A 21,730-nucleotide genomic window follows, 5' to 3' on the forward strand; every position below is an offset into this window, starting at 1 on the left:
GAGTCCCTGCTGGACTCTCATCTTATTGCCTAGTCTCAACTCTATCTTCACTGACTCCTTCCCTTTCTTATGCCCTGCCCTCAAAATACTGTTAATTTTTTTAATAAAATAATGCTTATTTGTTTTTACCTTTCTCCTCAGTGCTCAGATTTCTACCACTGAGCCTGATTATCAAGGAATTTTCCTAGGTAAATATATTTCTATCTATGGGAGAAATACTGGGACCAACTGTGTGTGTGTGTGTGTGTGTGTGTGTGTGTGTATTCTATGTAATAGTACAATTTCATATTTATTAAATTATATTTTAGCTAGGATTGAATGAAATAATATGTCTCATAAAACATTTAATACATTATAATTTTACAATACAATACCTAATAATTTAAAACATTTGTGATATTAGATATTAAGAGGATAGGGATTTATGGAATAAAAAGCTTTTATCTTTGATGCCAGTGGTGGTTTGTCTATATTTCTAACCCTTTATCTCAAATATTTCTCCAGAACTAACTTACCTTGACAGGTCAGATTGTGATCTCAGATACTCCAAGAGTATAAAAATAATGATAAAGAGTTATTTTCTCTTTTTGCAGTAAAGAAAATATCTCCTCATTAAGAAAGAATAAGTCCTATAAAGCACCATGAATAGACACATCTTAGCATATATATTTCATAAGACCAAAATGTTCTCACAGCTGTCCACTTGTTATTTTCCTTTTAGCTCATTTTAGTTCTGATTACATATAGAGGAAAAAAGCATTTAGGTGCAAATGATCTAATACACCTCTATCTATTGCTGATTCCCCTTATGACTGGGAGGGTGAATGGAAACATAAGAAGAAGGCAGGAGATGAGGTCACAAAAAAGCAGTGGTATGGTTTTTGAAAACCAGTAATTTGAATTTTTAAACAATAGGATTGCCTGGAGTGCTCATCATTTTTTGGAGATAAAAAGGTTCAGTAAGTAGATTTCAGTAAAAGGTGATGAGAGTCCAATTTGTATTATATTAACTTGAATTAATAAGCTATGTTAAATACATATAGATTAGAATGATTTAAAGAATTTTATGTTAAGGACTTGCAAAAATGAAAAAAAAATCTGCAAACTTCTTCATTTATAAAATCCACACTCTGCAAACACTTTTTGGGAGTATCTGTGGAAATCTCAAAGCTAAAACAACATTACAGGTTCCTTAAGAGACTAGTTAGACACTTACTGCAGACAGCTCATTTGGGTCAATTTACACCCAGGAAAAAGAGCTAAAAGAAGACTGGTAGCAAAACCTGGTTTCCTTTGTTTATTATCACTCTTCTGCCATTGCATATCTCTTTTCTCCAGACAGAATAAAACCACCTGAGCCATTTAGTGTCTGGACAGGTGAGTCATTGAGGCTGGGGAACCCTTTCCAAATATAAAACGTCCTTGAACCAATCCACTATATTCTTGTGTTTTCAGTCAAAGTTTTTGTAATTTTACTGTCCTTGTTTTTCTTTTGCTTGTTCTCTGCCAGTTTGCTTTTATTTCTCTTCTATTTTCTGGTAATCTCTTAGGTCCCTTTTTGGAGCTAATTTTAGGATGACTATGATACCTATAATTTCTTTCATATTTTAAGGAATTGTTTGTCAAGATCCTTGCATTTCTTTGGACAATTTCTCTTACAGTGTATGGTCTCTTATGCTTCTAATTTTCTTATGCTTCTTTCCTCCAATACCTTTGCAATCTGTGCAAATATTCTGTATCTATTATGTCCTACCCACATTTTTAAGTTCAACCACTCAAATAAAGAATATTTATACATCCCTTTCAGGATGATAATATATAAGTCGGGAAACACTTGTCTTTCCTCTTCAAGGTCCAAAAAGGCGTGATTCTAGATGACAACAACAGGATCAGGTTTTTTGCTCATCTGTAATTTCAACCTCTATCATAGTGTCTGTTGTAAAGTAAATACTCAATATATAGTTTTGAATAAATGAACAAATGACTGTGTCAGTGCTCAGAATGCTACTTTATTTAAGCATAGATTTCCTGACATGTATTAGGTAATTTATAATTTATGGTTTGAGCTTTTCTTTTTTTAAGATTTTATTTATTTATTTGACAGAGAGAGAGATCACGAGTAGGCAGAGAGAGAGGGGTAGGCAGGCTCCCCACCAAGCAGAGAGCCTGATGTGGGGCTCAATCCCAGGACCCTGAGATCATGAGCTGAGATGAAAGCAGAGACTTAACCCACTGAGCCACCCAGGCACCCGGTTTGAGTTTTTATCAACCCCTAATTTCACTGAAAGTGGAGGGTTTTTTTTCCTTCTTCAGTTTATTTTATTCAATGGGTTTCAAAGAGAAAAGTGTTGTAAAATGTCTTTACTCTTCCATTTTAAGACAGAAGTTTCACACATCTTTTTTTTTTTTCTTAAGATTTTATTTATTTGACAGAGACAGAGTCAGTGAGAGAGGGAACACTAGCAAGGGGAGTGGGAGAGGGAGAGACAGGCTTTCCACTGAGCAGGGAGCCTGTTGCAGGGCTCTATTCCAGGATCCAAGAATCATGACCTGAGCTGAAGGCAGACGCTTAGCTGACTTAGCCACCCAGGCATCCCTCACACATGCTTTAAAGATAAAAAGTTATCATTTATTAGGTGCTATGTACATATAACATCACTTTTAATATTTATAACTCTTTCAGGTAGACATCATCTTTGGGGAAACAACTTGAAATATGCTGCAATTTGCTAAATGTTGCATTATTAGTAAGCTTTAAGACCAGAATTTAAACCCACATTTTCTTCCCAAACTTCCAGTTCCATACTTCTGCCTACTAAGTGATGTCTATGCTACCCTTTTCATTAAACTATATGGAACAGTGTATGAAGCATACAAATATGAAATAGACACATATACAGTATTATGTGTGTGTGTATATATATATATATTCAGTTTTAAAAATGTGTGTGTATACACACACAAACATACACAGACACTATATTTTGTTCATCCATTTATCTGTTAATGGGCAATTTGTTGTTTCTACCTTTTGATTGTGACTAATACTGCTATTATGAACATAGGTATGCAAGAGTCTGAGTTCTTGTTTTCAACTCCTTTGAATTTACATATCTAGGCCCAGAATTGCCTGGTCCCATGGTAGTTTATGCCTAATTGTTTGTCAAACTGTTTTCCACAGTGGTTGTATCATTTTACATTTTATATTTCTAACAGCAATGCACAAATTTTCCAATTTCTCCTCATCCCTAATACTAATTATTTTTATTTTTAGAGATGTACTATTAGATGTGAAGTGGTTTTGGTTGGCTTTTTTTCTGATGACCAGTGATGTTGAAAAATTTTTCATATGTTTGTTGGTCATTTGTATATTTCCTATAAGAAATGTTTCTTCAAAACTTTTGCCTATTTTTTAGTTGAAATGGGAGAAGATACTCACAAATGACACTACAGACAAAGGGCTGATATCCAAAATCTATAAAGAACTCCTCAAACTCAACACACATAGAACAGATAATCACATTAAAAAAACTGGGCAGAAGACATGAACAGACACTTCTCCAAAGAACATACAAATGGCTAACAGACACATGAAAAAATGTTCATCATCATTAGCCATCAGAGAGATTCAAATCAAAACCACCTTGAGATAGCACCTTACACCAATTAGAATGGCCAATATTAACAAGACAGGAAACAACAAGTGTTGGAGAGGATGTGGAGAAAGGGGAACCCTCTTACTCTGTTGTTGGGAATGCAAGCTGGTGCAGCCACTCTGGAAAACAGTGTGGAGATCCCTTAAGGAATTAAAAATAGAGTTACCCTATGACCCTGCAATTGCTCTACTGGGTGTTTACCCAAAAGATACAGATGTAGTGAAAAGAAGGGCCATATATACCCCCAATGTTCATAGCAGCAATGGCCACAGTCAACAAACTGTGGGAAGAGCCAGGATGCCCTTTAGCAGATGAATGGATAAAGAAGATATCGTCCATATATACAAAGGAGTATTATGCCTCCATCAGAAAGGATGAATATCCAACTTTTTTATCAACATGGACAGGACTGGAGGAGATTATGCTGAGTGAAATAGATCAAGCAAAAAGAGACAATTATCATATGGTTTTACTTACTTGTGGAACATAAGGAATAACACAGAGGACATTGGGTGAAGGAGAGGAGGAGTGAGCTGGGGGAAATCAGAGGGGGAGACAAAGCATGAGGGACTATGGACTCTGAGAAACAGACTGAGGGTTTTGGAGGGGAGGAGAGTGGGGGGTTGGGAGGGCCTGGTGGTGGGTATTAAGGAGAGCATACATTGCATGGAGCACTGGGTCTGGTGCATGATCAATGAATCTTGGAACACTGAAAAAATAAAATAAAATTAAAAACATAGTTGGACTGTTTTTTGTTGTTGTTTTAGTAGTTTTAAAATATTTAGGATATTAATCCCTTATCAAATGTATATTTGCCAATACATTCTCACACTGTGTCTTTATGTTTCCTTTTTATACATTAATTTTATAATTTTATTTATTTACATACTTATTTTAATTCCAGTTAATTAACATACAGTGTAATATTAGTTTAAGGACTATAATACAGGGATTCAATCAACCAGTGCTCATCAGAAAAAGTACAGTCTTTAATCTCCATCTTCTATTTAACCCATCCCACATCTACTTCCCCTCTGATAACCATCAATTTCTTCTCTTCAGGAGACTATCTTGATATGTCTCTCACTCTCTCTCTCTTTCTTTTTTTCCCTTTTGCTCATTTGTTTTGTTTCTTAATTTCCACATATGAGTGAAATCATATAGTATTTGTCTTTCTCTGACTGACATATTTCACTTAACATTATACCATCTGACTCCATCCAGGTCATTACAAATTGAAAGATTTCATTCTTTTTTTTTTTTTTTTTGGCTGAATGATATTCTAATGTATATGTACACCAGATCTTCTTTATGTACTCAACTATCGATGGACACTTGAGCTGCTTAAATATCTTGGGTATAGTAAATAATACTATAATAAAGATAGGGGTTTATGGATCCCTATGAATTGTATTGAATGTTTTTGTATTATTTGAGTAAATACTCAGGAATTCAATTGCTATATCATAGGGTAGTTCCATTTTTAACTTTTTAAGGAATCTCCACACTGTTTTCCAGAGAGACTGCACCAGTTTTCATTCCCATCAAAAATGCATGAGGGCTCCTTTTTCCCCACATCCTCACCAACAGCTGTTTTTTCCTGTATTGTTGATTTTAGCTATTCTGACAGGTATGAGTTGATATCTCACCATTGAAGTTCCAATTTGCATTTCCCTGATAATAAGTTATGTTGAACATCATTTCCTGTGTTTTTTGGAAAAATGTCTGTTCATGTCTCCTGCTGATTTTTAAATTGGATTATTTATTTTTGGAGTGTTGAGTTTTATAAATTACTTATATTTTTTATACTAACACCCTATCAGGTATATCATTTGCAAATATCTTCTCCCACTTTGTAAGCTGCCTTTTAGTTTTGTTGATGGTTTCCTTTGTTACACAAAAACTTTTATTTTTATGTACTCCCAAGAGTTTATTTTGGCTTTTCTTTCCCTACCTCAAGAAATGTATCTAGAAAAAAGTTGCTATGACCAGTGTCAAAGTGGTTACTGCCTGTGTGCTTGAACAAAACAAATGAGTTGATATCTCATTTTAGGTCTTTAATACATTTTGAATTTATTTTGGTGTACGGTGTAAGAAAATGATCTAGTTTCATTCTTCTACATGTTGCTGTCCAATTCTCCAAGGACCATTTGTTGAAAGGACTGTCCTTTTTCCATTGGGTATTGTTTCCTGCTTTGTCAAAGATTAATTGACTGTATAGATGTGTTTCATTTTTCTGGTTGTTTATTCTCTTCTATTGATCCATTTGTCTATTTTTGTGACAATACCATATTGTTATGATTGCTACTGCTTTGTAATATAACTTAAAGTGCAGAATCATGATGCTTCCACCTTTGTTTTTTGTTTTTTTTGTTTTTTTCCCCAAGACTGCTTTGGCTATCCAGGGTCTCCAGTCATTCTATGCAATTTGAGCATTATTTGCTCTAGATCTGTGAAAAATAATGGTGGTGATTTGATAGGGATTGAATTAAATGTGTAGATTGCTCTGGGTAATATAAACATTTTAAAAATAGAGAGAGGAAAAACATTTGACAAAGTATGTGTACTTTGTCAAATGTTTTTCTTCTGTCTGTTCAAATAATCATATGGTTCTTATCCTTAACTTTACTGATCACATTAAGTGATCTCTAAATACTGAACCACACTTGCAATCCAGGAGCAAATACCACATGATCATGGCAAATGTTTATTTTCTTTTTTAATTCAATGAATTAACATATACCATGCTATTGGTTTCAGAGATAAAGGTCAGTGATTCTTCAGTCATATATGATACTCAGTGCTCACTACATCATCTGCCTGCCTTAATTTCTACCACAGAGTTACTCTATCCCCCCACCTCCTGACATTCTAACAACCCTCAGTTTGTTTCCTATGATTAAGAGTCTCTTATGGTTTTTTCCCTCACTAATTTCATCTTGTTTTATTTTCTCCTCTCTTCCCCCATGATCCTCTGTTTTGGTTCTTAAATTCCACACGAGTAAAATCATATAATTAATTGTCTTTCTCTGATTGACTTATTTCTTTTTTTAATAGTTTATTCCTTTTTTAAAAGATTTTATTTATTTATTTGACAGACAGAGATCATAAGTAGGCAGAGAGAGAGGCAGGCAGAGAGATAAGAGGAAGCAGGCTCCCTGCTGAGCAGAGAGCCCAATGTGGGGCTTGATCCCAGGACCCTGAGATCATGACCTGAGCTGAAGGCAGAGGCTTTAACCCACTGAGCCACCCAGGTGCCCCTGATTGACTTATTTCAATAGCATAATACCCTCTACTTCCACCTATGTTGTTGCAAATAGCAAGATTTTTTTTTTGATGACTGAGTAGTATATACACACACACACACACACACACATACATATATATCCCATCTTCTTTATCCATTCATCTACCAAAGGACATCTGGGTTCTTTCCATAGTTTGGGTCTTGTGGACATTGCTGCTATAAACATTGGGGCACAGGTGCTCTTTCAGATCACTACATTTGTGTATTTAGGATAAATACTCAGTAGTGCAATGTCTGGGTTGTAGAGTTACTTTATTTTCAACTTTTTAAGAACCTCCATACTATTTTATAATGTAGCTGTACCAACTTGCATTCTCACCAACAGTGTAAGAGGGTTCACCTTTCTCCACATCCTCAATAACATCTGTCATTTCCTCCTGACTTGTTACTTTTAGCCATTTTGAATGGTATGAGGTGGTATCTTCTTGTGGTTTTGATTTGAAGTTCCCTAATGCCAAAGGATCATGAGCATTTTTTTCATGTGTCTGTTGGCCATTTGTAGGTCTTCTTTGGAAAAATGTCTGCTCAGGACCTCTGTCCATTTCTAGACTCAATGATTTGTTTTTTGGTTGATTTGTTGATTTTGATAAGTTCTTTATAGATGTTGGATACTAGTCCTTTATCTGGTATGTCGTTTGCAAATATCGTCTCCTATTCTGTCTGTTCTCTTTTGGTTTTGTCGACTGTTTCTTTTGCTGTGCAAAATAATTTTAACTTGGTGAAGTCCCAACTGTTCATTTTTGTCTTTGTTTCACTTGCCTTTGGAGATATGCTGAGCAAGAAGTTGCTGTGGCTGAGATCACAGAGATTGATGCCTATGTTCTACTCTAGGATTTTGATGGATTCCTGTCTCACATTTAGGGGTTTCATCCATTTTTATTTTATTTTTGTGTATGGTGTAAGGAAATGGTCTCGTTTCATTCTTCTGCATGTGGCTAACCAATTTTTCCAACACTATTTTTTTTTTTAAACATAGTCAGGTTTTTTTGTTAGTTTGGTTTTGATTTTTTTTTAAAGATTTTATTTATTTATTTGACAGAGAGAGATCACAAGTAGGCAGAGAGGCAGGCAGAGAGAGAGGAAGGGAAGCAGGCTCCCTGCTGAACAGAGAGCCCGATGCGGGACTCGATCCCAGGACCCTGAGATCATGACCTGAGCCGAAGGCAGCAGCTTAACCCACTGAGTCACCCAGGTGCCCCACCAACACTATTTGTTGAAGAGATTGTCTTTTTTTCCCCCTTTGGATATTGTTTCTTGCCTTGTTGAAGATTAGTTGACCATAGAGTTGAGGGTCCGTTTCTGTGTTCTCTGTTCTGCTCCATTCTTCTATGTGTCTATTTTTGTGCCAGTACCATACTAGCTTGATGACTATAGCTTCATAATAGAGCTTGAAGTTCAGAATTGTGATGCCACTAGTTCTGGTTTTCTTTTTCAACATTTCTTTGACATTTGGGATCTTTTCTGATTCTATACAAATTTCAGGATTACTTGTTCCAGCTCTGTGAAAAAAGTTGATGGTATATTGATAAGGATTGCATTGTGTATGATTGCTCTAGATAGCATAGACATTTTAATGATATTTCATCTTCCAATCCATGAGCATGGAAATTTTTCCAATTCTTTTTGTCTTCCTCAATTTCTTTCATGACTATCCCATAGTTTTCAGAGTACAGATTCATTTTGTTAGGTTTATTCATAGGTATCCTATGGTTTTGGGTGCAAGTGCAAATGGGATTGCCTCCTTAATTTCTTTTTCTTCTATCTCATTGTAACTGTATAGAAGTACAACTGATTTCTGTGCATTGATTTTATATTATGTCACGTTGATTAATTCCTGCTTGAGTTACTGCAATTTTGGTGTGGAGTCTTTATTTTTTCCACATAGAGTATCATGTCATCTGCAAAGAATGAGAGTTTGATTTCCTCCTTACTGATTGTGATATCTTTTATTTCTTTTCGTTGTCTGATTGCTGAGGCTAGGACTTCCAGTACTATGTTGAACATCAGTGGTAATAGTGGAGATCCTTGCCATGTTCCTGACCTTGGGGGAAAAGCTCTCAGATTTTCCCCATTGAGAATGATAATCACTGTGAGCTTTTTATATATGGCTTTCATGATATTGAGTTATGTTCACTCTATGCCTACACTGTGAAAAGTTTTAGTCAAGAAAAGATACTGTACATTTTCAAATGCTTTTTCTGCATCTATTGAGAAGATCCTATGTTTTCTCTCCTTTCTTTTATTTATGTAGTGTATCACATTGACTGATATGTGGACATTGAACCACACTTGCAGCCCAGGAATAGATCCACTTGGTCATGGAGAATAATCCTTTTAATGTACTGTTGGATCCTATTGGCTAGTGTTTTGCTGAAGATTTTTGCATCCACATTCATCAAGGATATTGGTCTGTAATTGCCCTCTTTGATGGGGTATTGTCTACTTTTGGGATCAAGGTAATGTTGACCTCATAGAAAGAGTTTGGAAATGTACTTTCCATTTCTATTTTTTGCAATTACTTCAGAAGAATAGGTATTATTATTTCTTATTTAAATGTTTGGTAGAAATCCCTGGTGAAGCCATCCATTCCTGGACTCTTGTTTTTTGGGAGATTTTTGATTACTGTTTTTTTATTCTCCATCATTTTGTCTTCTATATCACTAATTGTTCTGCCTCCTTTATCCTAGCTGTTAAAACCTCCTTTTTTTGCATTTAATAGTCTTTTTAAATTTTAATTTGATTATATTTTTTATTTTATTTCTCCAGAAAAAAATTCTTTTATTTCTCCAGAAAGGGATTTTCTAGTGTCTTCTATGCTTTTTTCAAGCCCAGCTTGCAGTTTTATAATATTTATTCTGAACTCTATTTCTGACATCTTACTTATGTCCATACTCTTTAGATCCCTGGCAGTCAGAACTGCCTCTTGTTCTCGTTTTTGAGGTAAGTTTTTCCATCTTGTCATTCTGACCAGAGAAGAATAAATGAATGAGAGAACAAAATACTAAGATGGCAATGACAGCCCCAGACAAATATACAGTAAACAAATCAGAAGAGATCCAAAACTGAAAAAAATAAATAAATAAAAATAAAACAAAACAAAAAGAAGGCAAGGAAAAGAAAAAGGGAATATAATTAGGTGAGCAGAATAGGGCAATGTGCTAGATATTGTGTGTACTTTGGTCCACTTGTTAGTAAAACAGATCCCCAAATTGTAAAGAAAAAAAAAAAAACTTATACATGTACAAAAATAAAATCAAATACAATGAAAGGGTAAAATGTAACTGTAGAAATTAAATTAAAAACCAGAAAAAACAAAAGAGATAAAAACAACAACAACAACAACAACAACAAGAAAAGGAAGGGATATAAACAATCAGGTGAACAGAATAGAGCAGTACTTGTATCCTGAGTGTATTTTGTTCAAATTTTGGTCAGTTTATTGAAAGAAACTATATCTCAAAATTATAAAAATGAATATATATATATTGTTTTATATATATATGATTATATAATCTAATGTACTTAATATAAATATACATTTTATTTTTATATATAACTTAATATAAATGCATTTATATATAAATATATATAATCAAATACATTGAAAAGATAGAATGTAACTATAAAGATGAAAATTTAAAAAAGATTTAAAAAACGGAGTTGATAAAAGAAGAAATTGGTTGAAAAAGGAAAGAGAAAAAAATAAATTTGAAAGATTAAAGAATCTTGGAGGGGGGGGCGTGAATTCTGTATGCTGTATCACCCTAGCATTGGAGTTTTACAGTTCTCATTGATTGGTAAACTTGGTCTTGGCTGGATGTTGTTGCTGATCTTGTTGTGGAGGGGCCTGTTGTTTTGATTCTCAAGTGTCTTTGCCCCAGGTAGAATTGCACCATCCTCTCCAGGGGGCCAGCCTATTTAATCTCTGATTTGCTCTAATTGGCTTTTGTTCCCTGAAGGCTTTCTGTGCAGCTTTACAGGCTGAGAATGAAAATGGTGGCCTCTCAATCTCCAGCATGTTTGTGGATCTGAAATCTTGGGGTTCCACTCCTCAGTGTACTAATGGGGAGAAGCAATCACTTCTGTCTCTCTGGTCTCCATCTGTACTCCATGCTCACCCATCCTATGACCAAGCGTTTCTATTGCAGGCACAAGACCCTGCTTCAAGTCTCCAAACATTGCAGACTCCTGCAAGATGTTCCTGCAGTACTCTTCCAGGGAAATAAGGGAGGGTCTTCCCAGTTTTGCTATTTGTGGGGCCCCTGCTCAGAAAGCAGTCACCCAACTATGCCACAGTTCATTGTTTATGGCAACCCTGAGCTGAAAGCCAACTCCTGATGTCACTGTTTGAAGCTGGCTTCCCTATTCTGATCCTGGGAACTCTGCCGCACTCATGCATCCCTGGTCTTCCTGTGACCTCTAGAATCCTGAGACCACACTGTTCGGCCTAGAATTCTGTCCCACTTAGCCACCTGAGTGCCTTTTAGTCTGGGAAGTCCCTCACTATAGCAGACTTCTAAAAGTTCTGGTTTTGTGCTCCACTGCTACATCACTTTCTGCTAGCCATCTGACAAAGACTCCCTCCCCTCCACCACAGTTTATCTTTCCATATAGTACCTGGGATTCCCTGCTCCCCACCTCCCACCTTGCAGAAAGTGGTCCTTTTTCTATTTGTAGAATTGCAGCTATTTTCTTAGATCTCCTGTTGAGTTTGCAGGTGTTTGGAATGATTTGATAGCTAGCTAGCTGAATTCCTGGTATCAGATGAAACTAAGGTCTCCTAATCCTCAGCCATCTTGGACTCTCAGTTTGGTCAATGTGTTTTTAATGTATTGTTAAATTAATTATACTAATATTTTGCTGAAGATTTTTTGCATCCATATTCATCAGAGTTATTAGCCTTTATTTCTCTTTTTTATTGGTGTCTTTTTCTGGTGTTAGTGTCAGGGTAATGCCAGCCTCATAGAATGAATTTGGGAGTTTTCCTTAGTTTTCTCCTTTTTTTTTTTTTTTTTTTTGACTAGTTTGAGAAGATTAGGTTTTAACTCTAAATGTTTGGTAGAATTCGCCTGCGAATCCATCAGGTCCTGGACTACTGTTTGTTAAGAGAGTTTTTTGATTGCTGACTCAGTATCTTTGATGGTTAACTGTCTCCTCAATTTTTTTAAATCTTTTTTTTAATTTATTTTCAGCATAAAAGTATTCATTGTTTTTGTACCACACCCAGTGCTCCATGCAATCTGTGCCCTCTCTAATACCCACCACCTGGTTCCCCCAAACTCCCAACCCCCAACTCTTCAAACCCTTCAGATTGTTTTTCAGAGTCCATAGTCTCTCATTGTTCACCTCCCCTTCCAATTTTCCCAACTCCCTTCTCCTAACTCCCCATGTCCTCCATGCTATTTGTTATGCTCCACAAATAAGTGAAACCATATGATAATTGACTCTCCCTGCTTGACTTATTTGACTCAGCATAATCTCTTCCAGTCCTGTCCATGTTGCTACAAAAGTTGGGTATTCATCCTTTCTGGTGGAGGCGTAATACTCCATAGTGTATATGGACCACATCTTCCTTATCCATTCGTCTGTTGAAGGGCATCTTGGTTCTTTCCACAGTTTGGCAACCGTGGCCATTGCTGCTATAAACATTGGGGTACAGATGGCCCTTCTTTTCAGTTCATCTGTATCCTTGGGGTAAATACCCAGTAGTGCAATTGCACAGTCATAGGGAAGTTCTATTTTTAATTTCTTGAGGAATCTCCACAATGTTCTCCAAAGAGGCTGCACCAACTTGCATTCCCACCAACAGTGGAACAGGGTTCCCCTTTCTCCACGTCCCCTCCAACACATGTTGTTTCCTGTCTTGCTAATTTTGGCCATTCTAACGGGTGTAAGGTGATATCTCAATGTGGTTTAATTTGAATCTCCATGATGGCTAGTGATGATGAACATTTTTATCATGTGTCAGATAGCCATCTGTATGTCTTCATTGGAGAAGTGTCTGTTCATATTTTCTGCCCATTTTTTTGATATGATTATCTGTTTTGTGTGTGTTGAGTTTGAGGAGATCTTTAAGGTTCCTAGATATCAATCTTTTGTCTGTACTGTCATTTGCAAATATCTTCTCCCATTCCGTGGGTTGCCTCTTTGTTTTCTTGACTGTTTCCTTTGCTGTGCAGAAGCTTTTGATTTTGATGAAGTCCCAAAAGTTTATTTTGGCTTTTGTTTCCTTTGCCTTTGGAGACATATCTTGAAAGAAGTTGCTGTGGCTGATATCGAAGAGATTACTGCCTATGTTCTCCTCTAGGATTCTGATGGATTCCTGTCTCATGTTGAGGTCTTTTATCCATTTTGAGTTTATCTTTGTGTACGGTGTAAGAGAATGGTCGAGTTTCATTCTTCTACATATAGCTGCCCAGTTTTCCCAGCACCATTTATTGAAGAGACTGTCTTTTTTCCACTGTATATTTTTTCCTGTTTTGTCGAAGATTAATTGACCATAGAGTTGAGGGTCCATATCTGGGCTCTCTACTCTGTTCCACTGGTCTATGTGTCTGTTTTTATGCCAGTACCATGCTGTCTTGGTGATCACAGCTTTGTAGTAAAGCTTGAAATCAGGTAACGTGATGCCCCCAGTTTTATTTTTGTTTTTCAACATTTCCTTAGCGATTTGGGGTCTTTTCTGGTTCCATACAAATTTTTGGATTATTTGCTCCAGCTCTTTGAAGAATACCGGTGGAATTTTGATTGGAATGGCATTAAAAGTATAGATTGCTCTAGGCAGTATAGACATTTTAACAATGTTTATTCTTCCGATCCAAGAGCATGGAATGGTCTTCCATCTTTTTGTGTCTTCTTCAATTTCTTTCATGAGTGTTCTGTTGTTCATCGAGTACAGATCCTTTACCTCTTTGGTTAGGTTTATTCCCAGGTATCTTATGGTTCTTGGTGCTATAGTAAATGGAATCAATTCTTTAATTTCCCTTTCTGTATTTTCATTGTTAGTGTATAAGAAAGCCACTGATTTCTGTACATTGACTTTGTATTCTGCGACGTTACTGAATTGCTGTATGAGTTCTAGTAGTTTGGAGGTGGAGTCTTTTGGGTTTTCCATATAAAGAATCATGTCGTCTGCGAAGAGAGAGAGTTTGACTTCTTCATTGCCAATTTGGATACCTTTCATTTCTCTTTGTTGTCTGATTGCTGTTGCTAGGACTTCTAATACTATACTGAACAAGAGTGGTGAGAGTGGGCATCCTTGTCGTGTTCCTGATCTCAACGGGAAGGCTACAAGCTTTTTCCCATTGAGGATGATATTTGCTGTGGGTTTTTCATAGATGGATTTCATGAAGTTCAGGAATGTTCCCTCTATCCCTATATTTTGAAGCGTTTTAATCAGGAATGGATGCTGGATTTTGTCAAATGCTTTTTCTGCATTAATTGAGAGGACCATGTGGTTCTTCTCTCTTTTCTTATTAATTTGTTCTATCACATTGATTGATTTGCGAATGTTGAACCATCCTTGTAGCCCAGGAATGAATCCCACCTGCTCATGGTGGATAATCTTTTTATTATGTGCTGTTGGATCCTGTTTGCTAGGATCTTGTTGAGAATCTTAGCATCCATATTCATCGGTGATAGTGGTCTGAAATTCTCCTTTTTGGTGGGGTCTTTGCCTGGTTTGGGGATCAGGGTAATGCTGGCTTCATAGAAAGAGTCTGGATGTTTTCCTTCTGCTTCAATTTTTTTGAAATAGCTTCAGGAGAATAGGTGTTATTTCTCCTTTGAAAGTTTGGTAGAATTCCCCAGGGAATCCAACAGGTCCTGGGCTCTTGTTTTTTGGGAGGTTTTTGATCACTGCTTCAATCTCGTTGCTAGATATCCGTCTATTTAGGTTGTCGATTTCTTCCTGGTTCAATTTTGGGAGTTTACAGATTTCCAGGAATGCATCCATTTCATCTAGGTTGCTTAGCTTATTGGCATATAACTGTTGATAATAACTTCTGATGATTGTTTCTACTTCCTTGGTGTTGTGATCTCTCCCTTTTCATTCATAATTTTATGAATTTGGGCTTTCTCTCTTTTCTTTTGGATTAGTGTGGCCAATGGTTTATCGATCTTATTGATTCTTTCAAAAAACCAGCTTCTAGTTTCACTGATATGTTCTACTGTATCTCTGGTTTCTACCTCATTGATCTCTGCTCTAATCTTGATTATTTCCCTTCTTATGTGTGGAGTTGGTTTGATTTGTTGTTGGTTCTCCAGTTCTTTAAGGTTAGAGACAGCTGCTGTGTTCTGGATTTTTCAATTTTTTTGAGGGAGGCTTGGATGGCTATGTATTTCCCCCTTAGGACCGCCTTTGCTGTATCCCAAAGGTTTTGGACTGAAGTGTCTTCATTCTCATTGGTTTCCATGAATTGTTTCAGTTCTTTGATCTCCTGGTTGATCCAAGCATTCTTAAGCAAGGTGGCCTTTAGCTTCCAGGTGTTTGAGTTCCTTTGGAACTTTTCCTTGTGATTGAGCTCCAGTTTCAAAGCACTGTGATCTGAGAATATGCAGGGAATAATCTCAGTCTTTTGGTATCAGTTGATTCCTGATTTGTGACCCAGTATGTGGTCTATTCTGGAGAAGGTTCCATGAGCACTTGAGAAGAATGAGTATTCTGTTGTTTTAGGGTGGAATGTTCTGTATATATACTATGAGGTCCATCTGGTCCAATGTGTCATTCAATGCTCTTGTTTCTTTATTGATTTTCTGCTTCGATGATCTGTCTATTTCTGAGAGAGGCGTATTAAGATCTCCTACTATTAATGTATTCCTATCAATATGACCCTTTATCTTGATTAACAGTTTTCTTATGTAATTGGTTGCTCCCATATTGGGGGCATAGATATTTACAATTGTTAGATCATCTTGGTGGATAGTCCCTTTAAGAATGATGTAGTGTTGGGGCGCCTGGGTGGCTCCGTGGGTTAAGCTGCTGCCTTTGGTTCAGGTCATGATCCCGGGTTCTGGGTTTGAGCCCCGCATCGGGCTTTCTGCTCAGCGGGGAGCCTGCTTCCTCCTCTCTCTCTGCCTGCCTCTCTGCCTGCTTGTGATTTCTCTCTGTCAAATAAATAAATAAAATCTTAAAAAAAAAAGAATGATGTAGTGTCCTTCTGTATCTTTGACTAGAGTCTTTAGATTAAAATGTAATTTATCTGATATGAGAATCGCTACCCCGGCCTTCTTTTGAGGCCCATTGGCATGAAAGATGCTTCTCCATCCCTTCACTTTCAGTCTGGGTGTATCTTTAGTTTCAAAATGGGTCTCTTGTAGACAACATATGGATGGGTCCTGTCTGTTTATCCAATCTGCAACCCTGTGCCGTTTTATGGGAACATTTAGGCCATTCACATTGAGAGTGATTATTGATAGATACGTTTTTATTGACATCGTGTTACCTTTGAAGTCTTTCTTTCTGTAGATTGTCTCTATATTTCTGTTCAATGCTATTCTTAGGATTTTTCCTCTTTCATAGGACCCCCCTTAATATTTCCTGCAGTGTTGGCTTGGTGGTTGCATAGTCTTTTAAGCCTTGCCGGTCTTGGAAACTCTTTATCTCTCCATCCATTTTGAATGTCAGTCTTGCTGGATAAAGTATTCTTCGCTGCATGTTCTTCTCATTTAGTGCCCTGAATATATCTTGCCAGCCCTTTCTGGCTTGCCAGGTCTCTGTGGACAGGTCTGATGTTATTCTGATGGGCTTTCCTCTGTAAGTAAGGAGCCTCTTTGTCCTAGCGGCTTTCAAGAGATTATATCTACAATTATGATTCCTCAATTTGACTATCAGGTGCCTTGATGTTTTTCTGGAATCCATAATCTTGGGTGGAGACTGTTCGGCCTCTAGTACATGAACGCTGGTTCCATTCACGAGATTGGGAAAATTTTCATGAAGAACTTGTTCCACTATATCTTCTAGACTTCTTTCTTCCTCCTCCCCTTCAGGGATTCCAATAATTCTGACATTGGAACATTTCATGGCGTCATTTATTTCCCTGATTCTCTTTTTATGGTTTCTAAGCTGTTTGTTCCAGGCTTCCTCTTGATCCTTTCTCTCTATCTGTTTGTCCTCCAGATCACTAATTCTATCTTCTGTCTCAGTTACCCTAGCTTTGAGAGAATTTAGATTAGATTGGAACTCATTGAGAGCATTGTGAACCTCAGCCCTGGTAGCTTTTAGCTCTGCCCTAACATTGTGAACATCCTGTCTGGTTGCTTTCAGCTTGGCCCTAATCAATTCCGTTTGGTCATCATGGCTTTTCTCCAACCTAGCTATTGCCTGGATAATTGTTAGCCTGAATTCTCTTTCCGACATATTGTCTATGTTGATAGCCATTAGCTCTGTTGCAGAAGGTCCATCCTCTGTATTTTTCTTCTGTTGGACATTCCTCCTCCTAGTCATTTTGGTGAGGAATGACTGAACAGATGTAGCCGGTTGTATCAACTGTGGTGCAGTCTGGGTGCACCCTGGAACGCTTCTGAGCAATCAGGTTTCCCCACCCAAATGAGAGAAAGAAGAAAAGAAAAAGAAAAAAAAGAGAGAGAGAGAGACAGGAAAGAAAGGGAAGATGAAATAGAAGGTTCAGCCCAAATGGGCCCCAAGGTAAGATTTATGAGGTATACAAACAAAAACAGACAAGCAAAAAGACTGATAAAAGTATATAACAAGAGAAAAAAAATTATATATATGCAAATAAAGGAAGAACCTTATCGAAAAGAACCCCAAGTGTAAGATTTATATACTATCAGGACAAACACAGAAACGCAGAAACACTGGTGGAAGAAAAAGATGGGAGAGTTCTCAGTGTGGTCGAGGAAGGTTGTTTTGATTCTTCCTGGATGTATCTTGATATCTTTGTTAAAGGACTCAACTTTCCTAGGCTAAAGGGGGATTAAAAATTGGTTTACCTATAGGGGTAGTATTGATTGGGGAAAGGGGATTACCTTGAAGTTTAACTCTATATGAATATTAGAAAATAAAAATAAAAAAGGAATAAACTAGACTAAACTAAACTAAAATTTAAAAAAAAATCAAAAACTAGAAATGCAAAAGAAAAACACAGGTGTATGTATCAAAAAGTTCAGGTTAGAAGGTTATTATGGAATTTGATGTACTGGACATCTCGCTGTGATGGTAAATAGGTTAAAAAATTATCTATGTAAGGGGCTGCCTGGGTGGCTCAGTGGGTTAAGCCTCTGCCTTCAGCTCAGGTCCTGATCTCAGGGTTCTGGGATCGAGTCCCACATTGGGCTCTCTGCTAGGCAGGGAGCCTGCTTCCTCCTCTCTCTCTCTCTCTCTCTCTCTCTCTCTCAGCTTGTAATCTCTCTCTCTGTCAAATAAATAAAATCTTTAAAAAAAATATCTATGTAAAAAAAATGAGCCAGAATAGTGGGAACAAATTAAAAATAAAAGTTGTCCTATGAAGTAGTGGTGGTGGTTCTCTTGTAGTCTTTTTTTTTTTTTCTTTCCTGGTTGGTTTTCTGGGGGAGGGGCCTGCCACATGGGTTTTCAGTCAATGATGTTCCTTAAGTTAAGTCCTCCAGTCCCCCTCAAGGGGGTGGGCTCTGAGGAAACCGGTTTTTTCAGGCTTTTGTTCTCTGGAGGTTTTTTTGTTTGTTCACCTTTTTTTTTTTTTTTCTTTCCTCTCGCCTTGACCGTATTTGATGGTTTTTGTAGGTTTAGAGGAAAGCAAACTGCACCCTGACCTCCCTCTCAGAGAGAAGCCTCAGTCTGTTCTTCTGTGGGTGTTGCAGAGCCCATATAAATCCCCCCCTTGGCCGTTGGCAGAGCAGGTTCCGAGTCACGGTCCCTGGGGACGCAGGATCTTCTGCTTGTACCGAAAACCAAAGCAGCGGCAGCTGTTTGGGCAGCTCCAGACCACCAGAGAGGTTCCAAGCAGCGATCGCACACTGAGATTTTCCCGCTGGCCGGGGCTGGGAGTGCCTGGTCTTTCTGGGTCTAAGAGCGCCCGGCTTGCGCGCACCTCTTTCAGCGGAGGCTGTGTGTCACGCGCGTGTCTCAGGCTCTGAGAAAGGGGCGCAGGTCCAAAAGCACCAGGCTGGGCCTTCACGCACCTCTCTCAGGGGAGAGTTTGGGGCATGCGTCTTAGGCTCTGAAACAATGGCGCGTGTCAAAGAGCGCCGGCTGGGCCTTTGTACCTCTCTCAGGGTAGGATGAGGGACGCGCGCATCTCAGGCTCTGTAGCAGGGCTGGCGCGTTCTGCCATCAGGCGTGGCTCCCAACCCCTCACAGGGGCCAGAACCCACGTAATCTCGGGCGCGCTGGCGGCTCAGAGACCAACACCTGGTTTCTCCGCTGCACTCTCTCTGGCTCAGCGCCAGGGGAGGCTGTCCTGGGACCGGGGACTTAAGCCCTTTTCCCTAGCTGCCCCGATTCCCACAATTCCAGCCCCCGCCCCCCCCCGTGATCTTTTGCTCTTTTGGAGTGCTTTCAACCAGTCTTCAAGTTAATGCTGGTCCTCAGACGCAGGTCACTCTCGCTCGTATTAGGGGTATTACTTTCCAACCGGTCACCTCTGGTGGCTCCCTCCCCCTTTTGTTTATCTTCAGATATCAGTCTGCCTTTCCCACTCTGCTTTACCTGCCCACTGGCGTCTTCTGCCTGTTTCTAGGACTTTATCAATTTCTTTTTGGTTATTCAATTTGTTGTCATTTTTTTTATAATATTCTCTCATAGTTATTTGTATTTCTGTGGTGTTGGTTCTTTCTATTTTCTCATTGTTTTGTTTTGCTTTGTTTTAAATTTAAGTCCTTCCTTTTTTTTCCTTGATAAGTCTGGTGAAAATTTTATCAATTTTGTTTTCTTCAAGGAACAAGGTCCTGGTTGCATTGACTTATTCTATTGGTTTTTAGTTTCTATATCATTTATTCCTACTCTAAACTTTATTATTTCCTTCCTTTTGCTGGTTTTAAGTTTTATTTGCTGTTCTTTTTCTAACTGTTTTGTCTTTATGCATTCTTGATATTATTATTTGATTCATACAAGTTCTTAATTGAAGACTTTTAAATTTTAAATTCAATTAACATATAGTGTATTATTAGTTTCAGAGGTAAAGTTTAGCGATTTATCAATTGCATATTACACTTAGTGTTCATTATATCAATTGCCTTCCTTAATGCCAGTCACCCAGTTACCCTGTCCTCCCACCTACTTTCCCTCTAGCAACCCTCAGATTGTTTCCATGTATCTATCCTTCTTTTGTTTTCTGTGCTTTTTGATCATAGAGAGTTTTCAGTTTTATTATTGAGTTTAACTTTAACTGTGGGGGTTTTGTTAATACCCTTTTTCTCATTGAAGGATTTTCCCTATATTCTTTTTTTAATCATTTTTTATTTATTTTCAGCATAACAGTATTCATTGTTTTTGTACCACACCCAGTGCTCCATGCAATCCGTGCCCTCTCTAATACCCACCACCTGGTTCCCCCAACCTCCCACCCCCCCACCTCTTCAAACCCTTCAGATTCTTAATTTTCTGAGTTTTTAACATGAAAGGGTCTTGGATTTTATCAAATTGAGATGATCATGCACATTTTATCTTTGTTCTAAGAATGTTACATATTACTTTAATTGATTCTTGTATTTTGGGATAAATCACATTTGGTTACAATGATAAGTTTTTTAACATTATGTATATTGTATTTGCTAATATTTTATTGAGATTTTTGAGTCTGTATTCTTAAAGAATATTGGTAAGCAATTTTCTTTATCTGATTTGGTATCAGTGTAATGTTGACTTCATGAAATGAGTTAGGATATTTCCCCCCTTCTTCAATAATCAGAAAGAGTTTGAAAAAGATTAGTATTAATTCTTTCTATATGCCTGGTAGAATTTACTGAAGACATTTTGTCCAAGACTTTACAATGTTGGATAATAAGGAGAATAAGAGGGCTGTGGAGTAGGACTCTAAGCTTTCCTTGTCCCATGAACATAACTAGATAATTAAATCATCCTAAATACCCAGAAAATTTACCTGAAAACTGATATACCAAACTCAACAACAAAAGGGAGGGAAGAGGCCACATCAAAGAAAATAGGAAGTGCAGAGACATGGTTTAGGGGAGAGGAAGATTGAGGGTGCTGTGGAGTAGAGGGAGCCATGGTTATGGAGAAGGGCAAGAGAGAGTGGAGCATACAGAGGAATGCACAAGAACATTTCCAGAAGGCTATTGGCTTGGAAAACAAGAGGGGCTGAATTTCACAAGTTTTTGCAACTTTCAGGGCTTCAAGTCAGCAGTCTTGGTTAGAATTGAGCCTGGAGAGCACTGTGTTGCTCTTGGAGAGAAAATAGGCAAACAACCTTGGGGTAGAAAGTGGGGATACAGCTCTCTGAAGAATGCCTGGGGCACAGTGGGGAGATTACCTGCTCTTCTGTGAGCACAACATTGAGAAGTACTTTTGACGAAGAGGCCTCTCCTGAAACAAAGGAAATGGAAGGCACCATTTCCATTCCCAGACCATAAATATTAATACAGAACCACCTACAGGAAGCAGTGCAGCAAGACTCTGGTGGCCTAACTTGTTTATACTAGGCCCAATTCCCTTGCACACTGGCAGGACTGCCCTTCTCAGTCAACATTGCTTCAATTGCAGTACAGTGAGCCAGTCCACCAGAGGACAAGCGCAAAACCTTGTCCACACCAAGTCTCCCGACCAGAGTAGCCTCAGTTCTGGTGGAGGTGGTGTCAATTTTCATTTCTCAAG

This window comes from Enhydra lutris, unplaced genomic scaffold, assembly GCF_002288905.1.
Source record: "Enhydra lutris kenyoni isolate GAN:26980312 unplaced genomic scaffold, ASM228890v2 scaffoldscaffold79, whole genome shotgun sequence".
In the NCBI taxonomy this organism is placed as follows: domain Eukaryota; kingdom Metazoa; phylum Chordata; class Mammalia; order Carnivora; family Mustelidae; genus Enhydra; species Enhydra lutris.